The sequence below is a fragment of the Pelodiscus sinensis genome, chromosome 25, assembly GCF_049634645.1.
Source record: "Pelodiscus sinensis isolate JC-2024 chromosome 25, ASM4963464v1, whole genome shotgun sequence".
Lineage (NCBI taxonomy): Eukaryota > Metazoa > Chordata > Testudines > Trionychidae > Pelodiscus > Pelodiscus sinensis.
In genome coordinates, this window is record NC_134735.1 from 12,334,633 (window position 1) to 12,352,652 (window position 18,020).

The 18,020-nt window shown below is 53.7% G+C and overlaps 1 protein-coding gene across 7 annotated transcripts in view; it reads right to left on the minus strand.

Annotated features, from left to right (window-relative positions):
- Positions 1-14,200: 14,200 nt before the first annotated feature.
- Positions 14,201-18,020, minus strand: part of AHDC1 (AT-hook DNA binding motif containing 1) — a 117,590-nt gene continuing 113,770 nt past the window's right edge. For all 7 annotated transcript variants that reach the window (XM_075908816.1, XM_075908815.1, XM_075908817.1 and 4 more), the window contains one exon: positions 14,201-15,639. The gene's annotated coding sequence lies outside the window, so the exon portion shown is untranslated. The remainder of the gene's footprint in view (positions 15,640-18,020) is intronic.

Sequence of the window (18,020 nt, forward strand, 5' to 3'; positions counted from 1 at the left end):
GTGGTATCTGGACTGTTGGATACCCCCGCCCTTCGCACTACTTCAGGGCTATTCAACACGTGGCTTGTGGGTCACATGTGGCCCACGGCGCCGGGCTACCTACTTGCCTCATTGCTGGAGCTCCAGCGGCAGCACCGGGCTGAGCACTGAGCTGCACGGTTTTGAGCCAGGCCACGTGCGCGTCAACATGTGTTTTAGTAGTTAAATTGCTGAACTGTCATTGCTCATTAAAAGTGCTGTCATATGGGTGGAAATTGGGTAAATATTGCATTTTATTAATATCAGCAGATCTGACTTAAATGGGGCCTGCATGTTGTGTAGTCTTGCCTTAATCTTTGTGTTCATGCCCGTCAGTATCAAAGAAGCTATTTGCATATATTTGCAACTGCGCTTAAGTTGCGGCCCTCTGCATGTGCTGTGGGTATCATTGTGGCCCCTGGGGCTTTCAAAGTTGAGTAGCCCTGCACTACTGGATCAGTGCTTGTACTCTCTGTGACATGCTGTACTTTGAGGGAGCACCCTGTAACCCCCATAGTCCTCATCTGTATATAACTGTGATCTTGTATACAAAGTATGTCATGTGAGGTGTCAAAGGAGAGATTATGATTGGCTGAAGCCCGCAATGGTACTCTCTAAATATATAGGACAAGAAACAATGGGCTTAAATTGCGGCAAGGGAGGTTTAGGTTGGACATTAGAAAAAACTTCCTAACTGCCAGGGTGATTAAACACTGGAATAAGTTACCTGGGGAGGTTGTGGAATCTCCATCTCTGGAGATATTTAATAGCAGGTTAGATAGACATCTACCAGGCATGACCTAGATGGTGCTTGGTTTTGCTATGAATGCAGGGGACTGGACTTGACCTCTCAAGGTCCCTTCCAGTTCTAATAGTCTATGATTCTATGCAGTTGTAAATTATGAGATTGTTTTGGATGGTTGTCACTAAAACATGTTGTAAGTTGGGGAATCAGCCAGATATTAGATGCCCAAGACAACAGCAAGGAAAATAACCACCTTTTGGGTGGGTATCAAACAACCATCAAGAACCAGTGTCCAGAAAGGGAGCTACAATGCAATGACACATCTGCATAAGGCCACACCAAGGGAATTGCTCAGCCTCACCCGGGGACTCAGCAATGCCCACCAGACATGCCAGGACTTGTGTTCCTCAAGCACATGGGACTGAGAGAGTAAAATCGAACACAGGGTACTCACGTTTTGCCTTTCTCCTGCCCCCACCTATGCTGCAAGCAAGAAGGACACTGAGGCTACATCTAGACTGCAGGCTTCTTGCACAAGAAGCTTTTTGCAAAAGAAATCTGCAAAAACTTCTTGCGCAAAAGCGTGTCCACACTGCAAAAGCGCATTGGAAAAGCGATATGCTTTCGTGTAAGAGAGCGTCCATACTTCATGGATGCGCTCTCGCAAGAAAGCTCTGATTGCCATAACAGAATGGCCATCAGGGCACCTGTGCGTCTTTCGATAGGCTGTTTTTGAGCAAAAAATCCCTGTTTCCCGTCCACACACACCTTTTTGCGCAAGAGCTCTTGCACAAAAAGGCTTATTCCTCGAAGAAAGAGGAATACCTGTACTGCAAAACACCCTCTCTTCTTCTGATTTACTGTAAATTTTCTTGCGCAAAAATGCGCTTGCAGTGTGGATGCTCCACGAGTTTTTGTGCAAAAATTCTGCAGTATAGATGTAGCCCAAGAAGAAGACAACAGAAGAGACTGGTCTAGGTTTAAGGGTCAAACCTGTATATTAAAGACTGCAGTATCCAGTAGGGCGAGAAAAACTACTTCCTGTAGTTGTAGCCCAGTCAAATAAAGTTGAGAGTTTAGGCTACATGCTTATATTTTCTTTTGGTAACTACTCTCACTTTTTGCTTATCATTTATAACCATTTAAAAGCTCTTTTGTAGTCAATAAACTCGTTTTAGTGTTTACTTTTACCCAGTGGTTTGCCTGCTAAATCTGCTCAGGTTTACAAAGGCTGGTATATATCCACTTTCCATTGATGAAGCAGTGAACCAATTAATACGTTTGCATTGCTTATCTTGAGCAGTGCAAGATGATGTATTCCTGAGAAGCCAGGCCGGGAGCTTCACGGATCTGGCTGTTGCCCGGCTCTGTGTGATTCATGAGCAGCTCTGGGTATGGGGTTCCACGTGCTGTTATGCTGAGTGATAACCAGGCCTGGAGGGGTTTGCTGCTTGGCACTAGCAAAGCATTATGAGAGACAGCCCAGATTAGTGATCTTAGGGGACACAGCGATCCCACAGTCCCAGGGTGTCCCCCAGGGATCCTGTCATAGTCTCCCACTTCAGTGTGGTGGAATCTTTCCTACAGAGCGTGAGTCAGTGAGGCACCAAGCGGGGGAAGGAGAGTGTATACTAAACTTCAGGCCTTGCAGCAATGGAGGGAGGGGGGGCACTTACATGGATTTGCCAAGGACCCACATTTCTCAGGACAGCAGCCTATGCCATGGACAATTGCACTGCCATGCCTAGCCCCTATCATGGCCAATCAGTGGTTATTCCTTACCCCATCCATATCCTGTAGGGCCCATCCCATCCCGTACAAAGCTCACACTCTATATAGTTCATACTGTGCCACCCCCCCATTACCAAACATAGATTGATTTCTCATGGGTCCATCACCGCGGTATCTGAGCATCTGACCACACCAGCACAAGGCCTTCTCAAAGCCTTGTTCATGCTTAGGAGAGTAGTGCCATCTCCCACTGATCCAGCTCATCACAAAGCTAACCTGCTTGGGCCTGAAGAAATGCCGCAGGGTCATTTCCCTACATGGTCTCTTGCCTTATGGAGAGGTAGTGTGGTCTAGTGGACAGATCATCGCACTGGGAGTCAAGAGACCTGTCACAACTGCAACATAGGCAGTCTGATCTAGTGGCCAAAGCAGAGGTCAGGTCAGAGTCCAAGCCAGGCCAGAGGGCAAACCGAGAGTTGAAAGGTAGGAAGTGTCAAGATACCCAGAGATCAGAAGCAGAAGATAAACTCAAGAGCAGAACCGCAGATTGATAATGAGCTGGGCTAGGGATGTTAAATATCGGTTAATTGAATAGTCGATTATCCTCATGAACTTTTATCGGTTAGTCGACTATTCTATAGTTCCCTGTCTGGGAGGGAGGGGGGGTCTGAGCTCCTGGACCCAGCATGAGCTGGAACTGAACCAGGCTGCCTGCCCACCTGGCTCCTAATACGCTAAATGCAAGTCGGGACTGAGCTGGGCTGCTGGCCACCCTGCTAAAAAATGTACTGGCAAGGGGTGGGGGGGAAATGCGTGTAGTCTATAGCAGTAACCTATAAGCTTTTGCTTATCAGTTAATCAACTATACTGTTACATCCCATGGCAGGGTAGGGCAGGATGCCAGCAAGTCAAGCCAATGGGGCAGGAGCCAGGAGGCTCATACCCCAAAGCAAAGCGAATCTCACTTCCTTAGACAGCTCCCGATGACTGTGCTGGGTTAAAATAGAGGTTGTGGACCAATCAGGGCCCCCAGCTTTCTACCAATCAGCTCCCAGGACTGGGATCTGCTCTGAGTTCATTTCCTATTCCAGCAGTAGCTAGCTAGTCCCAGACTGAAGCCTGCTAGCGGAGTATAGTAAAGCAGGGTTTAAGCCCCATAGTCCCTGGCTTCAAATGTTAGCTCTGTTGTGTGACTTCAGACCAGTCACTTGCCTTTTTGCTATCTTGCCTATTTATAGAATGTAAGCATGGGGGTGGGGAAGGGGGCAGGAGAGACTTTTACCATGTACAGCGCCTAGCACAATGGTTTGGGCGGATAAGCATCATTCAACTACAAGTAACTATGATAACGGTTTGGTTCTCAGCTCCCCTCCCTCCCCCAATGTTCCAAGACAGACAGGCTGTGTCTAGACTGGCCAGTTTTTCCGGAAAATCAGCTGCTTTTCCGGAAAAACTTGCCAGCTGTCTACACTGGTCGCTTGAATTTCCGCAAAAGCACTGACTTCCTACTGTAAGAAATCAGTGCTTTTTGCGGAAATACGATGCTGCTCCCATTCGGGCAAAAGTCCCTTTTGCGCAAAATTTTCGCGCAAAATTTTTGCGCAAAAGGGCCAATGTAGACAGCTGAGATTTGTTTTGCGCAAAAAAGCCCCAATTGCAAAAATGGCGATTGGGGCTTTTTTGCACAAAAGCGCGTCTAGTTTGGCCACGGACGCTTTTCCACAAAAAGTGCTTTTGCGGAAAAGTGTCCGTGCCAATCTAGACGCTCTGTTTCGAAAATGCTTTTAACGGAAAACTTTTCCGTTAAAAGCATTTCCGGAAAATCATGCCAATCTAGACGTAGCCACAGTTTTCAAAGACATCAACATAACCCCAGCTTGAATCTGGACTCACTGCTCTCACAGGGTATGTCTACACTACCCCGCTAGTTCGAACTAGCGGGGTAATGTAGGCATACTGCACTTGCAAATGAAGCCCGGGATTTGAATTTCCCGGGCTTCATTTGCATAAGCGGGGAGCCACCATTTTTAAAACCCCGCTGGTTCAAACCCCGTGCAGCGCGGCTACACGGGGCACGAACTAGGTAGTTCGAACTAGACTTCCTAGTTCGAACTTCCATTACTCCTTGTGAAATGAGGAGTAACGGTAGTTCGAACTAGGAAGCCTAGTTCGAACTACCTAGTTCGTGCCCCGTGTAGCCGCGCTGCACGGGGTTCGAACCAGCGGGGTTTTAAAAATGGCGGCTCCCCGCTTATGCAAATGAAGCCCGGGAAATTCAAATCCCGGGCTTCATTTGCAAGTGCGGTATGCCTACATTACCCTCCTAGTTCGAACTAGGAGGGTAGTGTAGACATACCCATAGAGATCAATATTCTATTTTTAAATGATGCTATTCCTATTCATTCATGCATCTGCCACATGTGACTCTTTCAACATCCAAAAATCTAAAGCTGTTTTCAAGTAGCCCCTGCTTAAATCTTTGTATTCCATTACACATGTCTAGGAGCGGCGCTGCTAGGCGAGACTGGATTACGCTGATAAAAAGACATAATGACCAAACCAATCAGCAAAGCTTTTTTTGCAGCCACATGACTGGTGCATGCTGCTTTGTGGATTTCACCAAGTCTTAAAAATCAAGCTGTGGTTCAAGAAAATCAGCTCAGGCGTTTGAACATTTTTGACCATTTAAAGTTAGAAGAATTCTGCTGTGAAATCAGCCCTTTTAAATGCTCGCAGCTTTAAAAGGGCAGTGGCAATAAGCGGCCCGTGGGCTGGGTTAGCCCTGGTGAACTGGCAGATGCTTTATTTACCTTTGCAGCCACGGCTACAGCCACTCGCATCTCCTATTGGCTGCAGTTCATTGTTCCTGGCCAATGGGAGCTGCAGGAAGCACCATAGCCTGGGCCACGGCTTCCCGCAGCGCCCAAGAGCCAGGAACAGGGAGCCACGAGCAGCCGGACCTGTGGATGCATCTGGTGGCAGGCCAGGGGCTAACCCTGGTGAACCACGTCCAACCTGTGGGCTGCTTATTGCCCACCCCTGCTTTAAAAGTACAATAATAAGCATCTTCACACTTGGTTTAAGTCTCAGATCTCAATGAGGTCTACACAACACACCAAGACCGCAGAGCCTAGCATTGGTCTTTCTCTCTCTCATGGTACGTGAGATTGTTCATTGGCACATAGGAAGGATTCTTCTCCCCCCCCCCCCCAACACTAGTAGGTAAGATACAGCTGAATGAATTTGTCTGAAACGTTGCAAAAATAATAACAAAGGGTAACCTTGGGGCTGAGCCCGAGCGTGGGACACTTCAGTACAATAGGAATGCTTTCCTTGAGAAAATTAGGCCTGACTGAAAAGAGCAGTTTAAAAGGAAATGAGAACTTAACCTTAACTCCTACAGCATAGGACTCTGTTACAAGGGCAGAGAGGGCCTCCTGAGCCCTCAGAAAGCCAGTAAATCAGGGTAGGATCTGCCATCTTTTTAATCAAATTCACAATTAGCCATTATTAGACACCAGGGCCCAAGGCACAATAGCTCTGCACCCTGTGCAGACATTTACATCAGTGCAAAGGGAGTGTGAAAATGCTACCAGTTCAAAATGCTGTAACGTTTATGCACCATCTTTACACTAGTGCACCAAGCGATGCACTGAAGCCAACAAGGCAGGGGTAGGAACAGAGAGCAGCAGAGCATAGAGCTGGGGGCCAGGAATGCCAGAGTTCTCCTGACAGTGACTCAGTGTGAAACCTTGGGCAAGGTCTGGCTACCCCATGCCTCAGTTTCCCCATACATAAAATGAGATTTGAATGACACTTAGCTACGTCCTGGAGGGGAGGGGAGTTGGTTAACATTCTCCATGTACTTTGAAGGACAAAAACATTTGCGCAGTGCTAAGTGATAGCAGTGAGAGCCCCAGCCTGCAGGGCCATCTCTACCAATACACAAAATATGCAGCTGTCTAGGGCACCAAAAAATTTGGGGCACCAAATTGCCCTAAATTTCGCAGTGCCCTAGGCAGCTGCATATGCAGCCATGCCAGCTCCAGCAGCCAGCCCCACCCCTAGCCGGCCCGTCCATGGACTGCTGTTCCTAGGGAGGATGCAGAGGCTGGGACAACCCCCTTGCTCTGCCTCTTCCCACCCTTGCTCTGCCCGATCTCCCAAGCTCCCTCCCCAAGCAATGTGGTCTGGGGCATTAACAGGAGCCTGGCGCTGGCAGCCGGGGTGGGCTCTGCCCCCGCACTCATCAGCAGATGTGGGAAGCAGAGTGACTCGCTCCAGCCTGCTCTGCCCGGTCGGTGCCCAGCTCTGCTTCCCTCCACTGCTGGTGAGTGCGGGCCCCCCCCGGCCCTGCCCCGAGGGACATGGCTGGGAGCTAGGGGAGCGCAGCAGGCTGGTGTTAGGTCTGCTCGCCGGCGCCAGTGAGTGGACCCCTCCTGCCTTCCTACCCAGCGCCTGCCCCCCACAGCCCAGAACACAACTTCTCTCCTCCCCGGTAGGCCCTCCCGGGGGGAGTGGGGGGGCGGGTGCAGATGCTTGGGCTGCATAGGTGCTCGGGAAAGGCCTGCCAGCCTGTCTGCAGTCACGCCTCTCCCCCAGGGCCCTGCACGCCAGCTGGGCCTGCCCCCCAGCGCCTCCAGGCTGAGTGGAGTGTCCTCCACTCCCACTGATTTCAGCAGGGCAGAGGGGCCAAGCCCCTTCCAGGAGGTGGCCAGCGTCCAGGCTGTGGCCAGGCTGTGCATAGGGAGCAATGGCCTGGAGGTTCAGGCAGCCTCCTTCCTGCCAAGCTCTGAACCAACGTGCGTGCAGGGGGGGGGGAGCTGCCTCTGCCTCCCCCTTCCTCTCTGCCCTCTCTCCCTTTTGTCTCTGCCGTTTGCAAAAGGCTCTGGAGTGGGGGGAGGCCAGGGCCTTGCTCCAGCTCCATGCGAAGGCGAAGGAAAAGCCTTGGCGCCGTGTAAACACCAGCTGTGTCAAGAGTGAGCGGCTCCTTCTAGGTCAACAGACAGCTGAGTTGTTGCCTGGCAACGGCCCTGCTCCTCTTCCTCGCCGGCCTCGCTGGGTGGCGCACGGCTCCGCACAGCGCCGCGCGCAGGCCAGGGGCTGCTCGCCACAGGAGAGGCCAGTCCCAGCAGCCGGCCGCCAGGGAGGGGCCAGCTGGGGGCCAGGCCGGCAGTGCGGTGGCAACCACTTCAGAGCCTCTCCGGGTTGAGCCCAGTGGTCTCGTCGGACGGCTGGGCCTGGGATGGGATGTCAAGGATGCTCTGGGGCATGTTGCTGATGCACCATCTTCCGGCTCAGAGGCCTCCCTCCATCCTCGACCGAGCCCTGCTGAGACCCGGCTTACACCGTGACAAGCACTTTCCAGCTTCCTAGTTCAGGGAAAACTCTGCCTCGTTCAAACACGGCCATTGGAGCTCTCTGTGTGTGGCGGGGGGGCTTTAAACCGCTTCCCCCAAACACCTGGACATAGCTGGCACCTCCAAAGCTTGGCAGAAGCCATCGGCCCCCTCTCTGGATTGGGACGCAGCCCACACATCCCTGGGGAGCCAGTACCTTTGGTCTCCTTGCTGGCTCCACGTGGCTCTTTCGCATCCCCATGCACAGAGGCAGAGAAGGCCCGGGCAGATTGTGGCATGTCCGTGGTACTGGGCCTTGCACCCCTCTCCCAGCAAGGACATTAAGGCCTGCTGTTGCCGTCTGCAGCGGCCTCCCCCCTCAGCTCACGGCAAGAACTTAGTGGGGCTCGTCCCTTGTTGAGTCCTGCCTCTCGTTCCCTCATGTGACCGTACATTTCGGCAGTTCTGTCGGTCCATTCGGAGGCTCCTCCTTGCATGAAGAGCCCTAACACCCCTGCTCCCACCCCAAAGATGTCTTGCAATAAGCAAATCTGCATTTGAGCCTTCATTCTGTCTACACCCATGGTGAGGTGGTTGCTAGGGAGACCCCACCCTCTGTGGGCGCCTGCAAAGCCTCCGGGCCTGGGCCTTTGGGCACGGTCGGCGGCAGGGGCCGTACAGTGAAGTGGAAAAGGCTTGTGTGGAAGCTGCACCAGGCAGGGGCCGTCACCAGGGCGCAGCCTCCCGCGGCTGCACATCCGGGGACCAGCGGTGAAGGCAGGAGAGGCCTGCGGGCAGCTGGTGGGAACGGCTGCTGCCTTCTCTAGGCTGTGCGTGTCTCACCAGGCAGGCTCCCACCAGCTGCAGTTGTGGCCCCATCCTGGACCTTTCCAAGCCACGGCAGATCAGTTGTGGCGAGGGCTCAGGCCCTGTAGCTCTGGGGGAGCAGCCCTCGGCCCTGCTGGCCTATTTGCCTTGCTGGCCAGGGAGCAGTTTGCTGTTGCGGGGGAGGCAAATGCGACGGCAGGCACAGAACGCGGAGCCTCGCTCAATCCTCCTCGGCGTCCCTCCCACCCCCTTCACACATGGCGTCTCCCAGCAGGCCTGGATCGGGGACTGTGGCCCTTTAACCGCCCCTCCGCATCTGCCTTGGCCAGGGGAAAATAGGCACGCTGGCCCTTTAAATGAGACCCCACTAGGTCAGGCTCTGAAGTGACAGATTGGCAGGTGGCTCTGGTGTGGGGCGGGTGCTGATTTGTTTCCAGAGGCTTGTTTGATTTGGCCGAGATGGCTCAGGAGGGAAGGCAGGAACTTGGGAGGTTCTTTCGCCTTCAGAAGAGATGTGGGGGAGGGTGGCCTTTCCCTTGGGGGGGGGGAGGCAAGGCTGGCAGAAGGGGGGGCCGAGACGAAGAGGGGGAGCTGGAGAGGCTGGTGTACCAAAGGGGGATTTGGCAGAAACCCGCTCCAAAAAAAGGGGGGGGGGGAAGTGGGGTTTGCATGGGAGAGTCCCAGCCCCCCTTCTCTCCTGGCACTGTGCAGACGTCTTTCAAGCCTTTCCTAGTCGCTAAGGCAGCTCTCACTCCCCCCCCCCCAGTCCATCAGTACGGATCATGTGTTTTTCTCCATGGCAACCTCCTCCCTCCTCCCCCCCCCTCGCCCCCAAACAATGCAAAAAGCACTTAGCTGCAGTAGCCATGACCCTGCGGCTATTGCTAACCTCTTCCCACCCACAGGTAGCTGGCGCGCTTTGCCAAGCTCTCCTGCCCGCAGGCCCCGAGGCCGGCTCCCTCCCTGCCGACCGGCAGTGGGACGCTGCAGGGTCTAGCTTCCCGTTCCTGGAACTTGTGCGCCAGGCTCCCTTTCTGGCATGGGCGTTTTTCCCATCCGCCTCTCTCGCTCAACCTGTCCGCAGCCCAAAGTCAATACGCCCTCCCCCTCCCTCTCCCTTTGCTGGCAGGGGACAAGCCACGCTGAGCTACCTGTCAAGTGCCCAGGTGTCATGGCAGGGGGAGCCCCCTTTGCCCTGCTGGGCATGCTGGCACCGGAAGCCCTCCCTGACACGGCCAGAAGAGAGCACGCCGGCTCGGAGCCGCGCTCCCTGGGAGGAGAGCAGGCCGGGTGCTGTTCAAGGGGCCCACGGTCACATTGGGCAAGGGCAGCCCGTGCCTGCTGCCTAGCCATGCCACCAGCTGCAGATCTGGGGAAGGGAGCTTGTCCCCGGGTCTGCTCCCTGTCTGGGGCACACAGATTGGCTGCTTCCAGGGCTTTGTGCCCAGGACTCAGATCCAGCCCCCTCCCCGCGGCTCATTCCAGCTAGCGCCTGCTGAAATCATTGGACACCAAGGCCCTCGGTCGCTTGCAAGTGTTTAGTGGAATCACGCACGGTGGGGCTGCTTCTACTGCAATCAATGGGAGATTTGCCATTAACAGAGGAGCAGGGCTAGGCCCACAGCAGGGCACACCCCTTCCTCTTCTGCTCAGCTGTTCCCCCACAACCACAAAAGCCTCCTCTCATAACCCCTTCCCCCCCGGCCTCGCCTCCCACTCAGGGCAGAACACCTCTGCACTCCACTGCACCCCCTGGCCGCCGCCCTTCACTCATTGCAGGGGCCAGCCCTTGTCTAGCCCGAAATCTGCTGCCTCACCTCTGTTACTGCAACCGATTTGCATCAGCTGTGCTGCGTCAGGGAGGACCCAGCTGTTCCCAGATTCTGTGGTGATAAGCGCTTTACAGGCCAGCGCTGCCACAAAACAATGTGATTTGTGCTCCTGGAACGGAGCCACCCCTGCTGCAGCTGCAGCCCATCGGCCTGCTGCAGCCATCACTCTCCTCTGCCCCTCGCTTTTGGGGACAAGAGGGAGGCACAAAAACAACACGTTTAACCCCCAAGCCACCTTCCAGCAGCAGACCTCAAAGCACTTTGCAACTGCTAAAAACCCCCATGTGATAGTATCAGTGGCAATGAAGGTGAAGAGGGGAGGGGAGGTTGCTATTTCCAAGGCTCACAATTTCTATTCTTCTCCCTTGGCCCAAACCATTTTGTTAGCGTTTAACCTTCATTCTTCCTTAAACCTCTCCATTTACAGCCCTTGTGCTCATGGAGAAAGCTTTTCAAATGAGCCCCCATGGAGGGCCGTGTTTCTGTGCCTGCAGATAGACAAACCAGAATGATAGCTGGGAAAGGTTTGGATTTCCCATTCATCTGAATGGGGTGTTGACTCTGAAACATAATGATAACTGGCTGCCAACACCCTTGTCTATTTCACTGCCTATCTAAGGGCATGTCTACACTAGCTCGTTAATTCGAGCTAGGTAGGCAAATCAGGCAACCGGAGTTGCAAATGAAGCCCGGGATTTAAACATCCCGGGCTTTATTTGTATGTTCCCATCCGGCCACCATTTTTAAATCCCCCTTAGTTCAAACGAACTGCCCGCGGCTACATGCGGCAGTTTAAAGTTAATCCGAACTAAATCCTTAGTTCGGATTAACTGTTACTCCTCGTGGAATGACGTGTAACAGTTAATCCGAACTAAGGATTTAGTTCGGATTAACTTTATACTGCCACGTGTAGCCGCGGGCAGTTCGTTCGAACTAAGGGGGATTTAAAAATGGCGGCCGGATGGGAACATGCAAATAAAGCCCGGGATGTTTAAATCCCGGGCTTCATTTGCAACTCCGGTTGCCTGATTTGCCTACTTAGCTCGAATTAACGAGCTAGTGTAGACATACCCTAACTGATGAGTTTGGTTAGTGTCTGGATAAGAACAGACCTCAGATACAGCAAAGAGCTATTAGGCCTCGTTATGCTCTCCTTGCCAGTGCAGGGTTAGTCCTGGCACTAGAGTCTCCCATCTAGTTTTAACGATCCCAAGCAATGTGGCTTCTTCCTCGTCCGCTGGGAGATTATTCTACTTCCTATTGGGCCCCTCCCTCACTGTTAGGCCCTGGATTTTGCAGGCCACATTTTCCTTCTCTGAATTCCACCCTGTTACTCATTCAATGTCAGGCTGAACGTGAGGAGGCAGCTGTTACCAAGGGAGGGGGGCAAAGTAGCTTCGAGCCTCTTAGGTTGATCCCATGGCGGTGGGGCCACAGCAGACTCCTACCACTTACCTCCTCCAGTACCGCAGCTCCTGATTTGTCTCATTCAGGAAAACCCAAAGGGGCGGAGTTGACCGACTCCCCCCCCCCAAGCTCACACAGGATGAGCTGGGATTAAAACCCAACACCCCCCAGCCACTTTGCCAGTCCTGCTTGCCATGCGCCTGCTATAATGGATGATGCCTTATGCTAGATCAGGCTGGACGTGCCAGGCTCTGCAGGGAGACAAACACTCACCCATCACCTCCTTCCCTGTTCTGCAGCTGTCACCTCCCTCTCGCAGCCCGGTGGCCCCAGTCCACTGCTATTTTTGTCTCCCCTTCTCCCTCCTGGAACCTGCTTCTCCCCCTTCCGCAGCAAGGTCAGGGCATTAGCAGAGCTACTCCTGAGCTGCACCCGCACAGGGGCAGGAATTTGGCCCTAGCGAGGCACCGGGTTGCTAAACAGCTGTGGTTTCTGTCGTCCTTCACTGCAGGCTTTTCACCCGCTCTGCTGGCCCTAGGGAGCAGAGCTACTGGGACTGCAGCCTGCCTGCCAGGGACACTAGCTGTACCCATGCCTACTCTAAGGAACAGAGGCACTGGGCAACCCCTGCCTCCCCCTGGATCTTGCATGGCCAACCTCAAGCATTCACACGGCAGCCCCTGCCCCCTCACCCGTCAAACCATGAGGCTGAGTTAAAAATCACGAGGTCTTTGAAACATGAGACGCGGTGGGGTCGTTTCCTTTGCCTCTCCCAGAGCGTCACGTTTCCCAGCTTTGCTTTGCACCGCCCCGGCTTGAAATGTACTCCCCCCCCCCCCCGGGAAGCTGAGATTCTTGTGTCACGCCCTGACGCCAAGACCTAGGGCTTGAATTAAAACGCCTGCTACCAGGCGCATCGGCTACACAGCCCATCTGTAAACGCTCACTGGCCTCCTAACCCACATCTCTGGCCTTCCCCACTGCAGCACCGGGATAGTCCCTGCTGAGTCCCGACGTCCCTGTTTCTGCGGTGGGTCCCTCCTGCCCATAGGTTTGGACGCAGGAAGCGAGCAGCACCCAGCTGCCTCCTCCCCCCTTGGTTCCTAACATCTGTCCCTGCCTGTGTTGCTAGCACTAACACCCCTCCCCCCCTTTTGGACCAGGGCGGGTTTGAAAGGCCGACACAACAGGGGCCAGGAGGCTGGGGAGGAAAGAGATAAAGCTGAAGCCATTTAGCAGCTAAAGAGCAGGCGCCTTCCCCCTGCCAGTGGCACGTTTGCAAAGCCAGGCCAGGTTAACAAGCAAGGAATTCAGCCCTTGCTCAAGGCTCAGGCTAAGTCCCACTTCAGCCTCTCCAACCCGCTGCTCCTCGTGGGCTCCACGTTTCCACCAGCGATTCATCTGCCACATAGAGGCAGCTTCTGCCTTGCAGACGGGCGCCCCGGAGCACATGCTATTTGGTTTTGATCAGCTGCAGGCGTTGCTTTCTCCTTCCCCGGTTGGAGGGGAAAGGCCAAACTCCTGCACCCTGACAGGGACGGCTCCAGGCTCACGCGGGCCTTGACCGAGTTAGATTTCAGACTGGCTTTCCCGCAACAGTACAGGCGTAATGCCACCCTGAGCTTGGCTGGTCACAGGGTGGTAAACAGGCCTGGGTCCCACACCAGTGGCTGGGACACGGCTACGCCATCTCCTAGCATAGACCCCTGGCATGCCCCGAAGGCGCGTCCACACTGGCAGCTTCGCGCTAGCCGAGCTCTAGCCGGCGTGCGGAGTGGACGTTGTGGCAGCAGGGGAGGCTCAGGCCAGACACCCAACGTGGCGTCACCTCACTCCCTGGGGTCCACGCTGCTATTTGAAGCGCGCTCACGTGGGCTGCGCTAGCGCCCCTCTGGCTAGCCCCGGCCCCTCCCAGCTGCAGGGCAGACAGACCCGCGGGGGCTGGCCGCGCAAATGCCAGTCCTGACAGTGTTGTGTGCAAAGCCTGGAACCGTGAATCACATTCCCTTGCCTGCTGCCTGTCACTCAGGATCCTGGTTATTTCCAGCAGGCGGCTTTAAACTCCCATTAGCTCCGGATCTAGCCTGGTAAGCAACACCCATCCCCCTCCCCCGCCAACACCCAACCCCCCAGCTAATGCATAATCACAGCATCTCATGCCACACCAGCTAATCCATTGCAGAGCTCCAGCCCCCCCCCCCACGCACACCAGGAGGAGGGCGGGGAGACAGGCTCCATTAAACCCCCCCCAATCATCCTCTCCAACAACCGTTAACAGAAGCAAAAAGAAGCCTCATCACTCAATATATAGGTTTCTTTTAATATAAAAAAGTGCCTATTAAAAATTCCTTCCTAAATACACACAAAGACCAGTCGAGTGGGAAAGCGAAAGGGACTTTTGGGGTGGACGAAGGGTAGGGAGTCAAAGGGCCTTGTCAAAGAAATCATAAAGCAAGAGGAGCTCATGGTCTTTAATGAATGGATGCTCAGAGCAGGCGCTCCGCCTGAAAGTGACCAGAGTTCTGGTTTATTTCATACAAGCACTACGCAGGATAGATCAGTAACGGACAACACAGGAGGGCTTTTTTTTTTGTTTGTTTTTTTTGTTTTTGTTTTTTGCACAATCCACAAAGCTGTACATAGTTTCCAAACCCTGGGAAAGGGAGAGGGGGCGGGATAAACAGGATAAAGAGGGGCAAAAATAAAAAGTCACCCACCCACCGACACGCACACACACACGCACGCACACACACACACCCTGAGCTCATCACAGGCGCAGCTGGGTAAGCATGAAGGAAGGAATACTGGTGTAGCTAACAAGTGGCAAACAAGAACTCAAGACAACTCCTTCACCCTGGCCCCGCACCCCCCTCCCCTGATGTCCCCCCAACAAGCAACCCCCCTCCCCCACAAAGAGGGTGTTTATTTTTAAACCTTTTTCTTCCTTTTTTTAATACAAATTTGGATCTTTGGGTGTGTACTGCCAAAAATTATTATTAATAATAATAAAAATAAAAATAAAGTCGTAGTCATTGTCATAAAAAAGGCAACTGAAACCCACGGAACCCATGCGGAATTTGCACATCACAAAACCACAGCAGATGTACAGAATGCAATATACAAGACACGATTTATAATAAAACATTATATACAATAAATAGGTTATTGTTACTTTTTTTTGTCGATCGATCTGTAAATAAATTTTCTCAGTGCATACTGGTGGGTTTTTGCTTCTTTCTCCTGCATATTTGCCTTGCAACTTTTTTTTAATTATTTATTTTTAATTTTTTTTGTGTGTGTGTGTGGATTTTTTGTCTTTGATTTTTGTTTTGTTTTTTTTTTAAACATTTTTCTTTTCTTCAAAAGTATATACAATTGCTGGTTTTGTGCAGAAAAAAATAGACACCCCTCTGCTTCCAAACAGAGGTGAGACCAGGGGCATCTCTGCTTCCAAAGAGAGTGAGACTGAGGAAGAAAGTCAGGGGGAGGGGGACTGGAGGGGAAGAGAGGCAGCTAACCCCGGGCGGAGACCAGGCGGCTGAAAGGTGGTGTGATGCTTTTCACTCTTGTCGCTGGGATGTCGGTGCACGTGGATGCTTTGGGCGTGGGGGATGCATGCCATCTTCCCACGCCCCTGCCAAAAAAAGAAAAACAAATCCAAATCTGCCCAGAGCAGTTGGTGTAGTGAACTCATGGCTGGGATGAGACAGGGTGGGGTCTTCTCATTTGTTTATATAAGCTGCACAAGACAAACAAAGAGGAAATTAATGTCAGACCCCTGCCTCCACCCATTCACCCCTATAAAACCAACACCCATGACAGGCTGCAATCTCCCAGGAGCCGGGTCTGAGCCGACACCCACTGCAACCAACCAGTGTGGGGGGGAGGGGGGGAAGGGAGGTCTTGCCCCTGGGGCAGGACTTCTGTTGTCTAGCATAATGGGGGTGTATGTCAAATACTGCCGAAGGGATTTAGGAGCCTAAAGACGCAGCAAGGCAGGTCGCGTCCGCCACAACAGGCCGCTGCTCAGACACAGTGGGGGAGAGGCCGCACAAGAACCAGCAGAGACTCACAGAAGGGCACCGTGGTGGGAGTCACCAAAGCCCCGCAGTGCCCAACTCTTCCGCATCATTCGGTGTCTAAAGACCTTTGAACCTCACCCCGAGCCCCGGGCTGAGATTCCTGGGCATTGCTCTAGGTACTGTGCACACACCGAGGCCAGGCCCGTGACTTAGGAGTGTCACCCCCCCACCCCCGCCTTTCCTCTGCACGCGACGTAGACTAGAATTCCACTGTCCATGTCGCCCCCCCCCCGCCTCTGGAGGGCGTCTGTCCAGTGCCTGCAGGAGAGCCCCTGGAGTGAGCACCTGTAGCATTCGTGTAGACAAACCCCTGGGAGGAGAAAGTCCCTGCCGCAAGGTGCTGTCGTGTGGTCTCTTTCCAGGGTGGGGAACTGGTCGCATGCACAAGGTCCCATGGGAATGGAGTTTCACCCTAGCCCAACGCTTCCTCCACAGGTCCCCTCCCCCCCCCCCGCCTCTCAGCTGGTGGCACCTGGGATGGTCCCGGCCTCATCACCACTCCACCTCTGCTCTCTGAGCTTGGGTCTGCTCGTGGTTACTCTGGCGTGACCTAGTGGAGTCACAGTCAAACCCATGTCAGCAAGAGGGGATCAGGCCTAGTAGAGTCTGAGCTGAAGAGACTTTGGTGCTGAGGTCCTGCTAGCCAAGTGGACAGGTTACAGTGGCACCATCTTGTCAAGGTCTTACAGGTAGAACCATTGGACTTTGTGGTTCATGCTGCACGTGCAAAGTCTTCCCTGCTCAGAGGTACAGGGTGAACCTCTCAAGTCCAACATCCTTGGGACCTGACTGGTGCCGAACTGGGGAATTTGCTGGACCAGGGGAGGTCAATATTGTCTAGCGGCATTGCCAACCCTTCTACTGCTTGCTAGGCTCTTAGAAGACATTTAGGGTAAATTCGAGCTAAATAACAGCACGGAACACTGAGCCGGGGCTGGTGGCTGTCAACAAACTTTATAGGGCTGCGGGAAACTCGGCCACACCCGTGATAAGTGGCCATCTGGCTCACTGCACTCGTGCCGGACCACAGATGTTGCTGAACCAGAGAGTGCCAGCCCAGAGCGGTTCAACCTGCCTGTGCAACTTGGGCAAGTTTGAACACAGTCCCGCTATTTTCTCATTGGCAGCCACACTAGCATAGGGTACAAATTCCCAGGACTCCTACTCCTCCTAGTACAGGCCATAAACTGGTGGGGGTCAGGCAGGGATTTTATCCATGGAATAGGACGGCAAAAGAGCACAAAGGGAACCTCCTGGCTTCTCTGGCCAGTATCTGGCTGCTCCTCGCCATCGTCAGAGCGGCGACCCACCAGCTCAACCATGGGTCTGGGTTTGGTTTGACGCCTGTAATGAGATCCAGGTTGGCCCCGTTTCACAGCTCCAACTGGACCAAGCTTGCTGCAAACTGGGGGGGTTGGCGGGGTGCTGAGGTTTGGAGACTTTTGGGCATCTAGATCAGCAAGACCTATTGCAGCCAAAAGGGAGCCTGGCCCAGTGCACAGGACATGGAGAGAAGAGCAGGGGCCCAGCGTAGGAACCAGACCTGTACAAAATCCATTGCATGAATTGATACAGTAAACGCTCCAAGGGCCAGAGTCTGCGCCGGGTCACACTGGTGTAAATCCAGAGTAACTCCACTGACTTCACCGGATTGGCCCTGTGCCGTCAGTGCGCCTTACAGCCATGCTGGGCTGGCTGGCCAAAGCAAAGCAGGATGGCCCAGCTCTGGAAGGCAGGAGAGAGATCCAGGGCATGGAGGAAGGTGCAGGCGAAACCCTTCGGGTCAGCTCTGGAGCCCATTCGGCCACCGAGGACAGGAAAACACAGGGAGCTCAGGCCTGAGCCAAGAGCAGTTGTCATAGATACGGTAGCTGGGAGCTGGGCTTGGCTTAGCGCGGGCAGCTGTTAAAGTCACCCACAGCAGAGCTGCTCTGGAGGGGTCCTAAGGAAATCGCATACAATGAGCACCAGTCTTCAGGGCCTCGCCTGCTCCCCAGCGGCTCCGCCAGGCCCCGAGAGGCGTGTTCTGGGCTTCGGC